We start from the raw sequence: 308 nt of genomic DNA, 5'->3' as shown, positions 1-308 counted from the left end.
CTTATATTCTTGACCCTTGCCGAAGGAAGAATTAATTACATTGTTCGTCTTGTTTCCCTTGACATAACTTTGCAACATTCTGCATCTGTCTCATCCGGAAGTAAATTCAGTTTCATTTTTGATCTTAGTTCTAAAGCAGGGAAAGTATCGAGCAAAATCATACACACCTGTTTTAACCCCACATCAAGAGCTGATCCATGAATCTGACCTTTAAAAATCTTTGATTACAGACCAGTATAAAAATACACGTTTTAGAATCTCATGCAAATTATAGATGCAATTGGACATGACCTTACTGGACTTCATCT

Source organism: Penaeus monodon, chromosome 29, assembly GCF_015228065.2.
Source record: "Penaeus monodon isolate SGIC_2016 chromosome 29, NSTDA_Pmon_1, whole genome shotgun sequence".
NCBI lineage: Eukaryota > Metazoa > Arthropoda > Malacostraca > Decapoda > Penaeidae > Penaeus > Penaeus monodon.
This window is presented reverse-complemented; position numbering follows the sequence as displayed.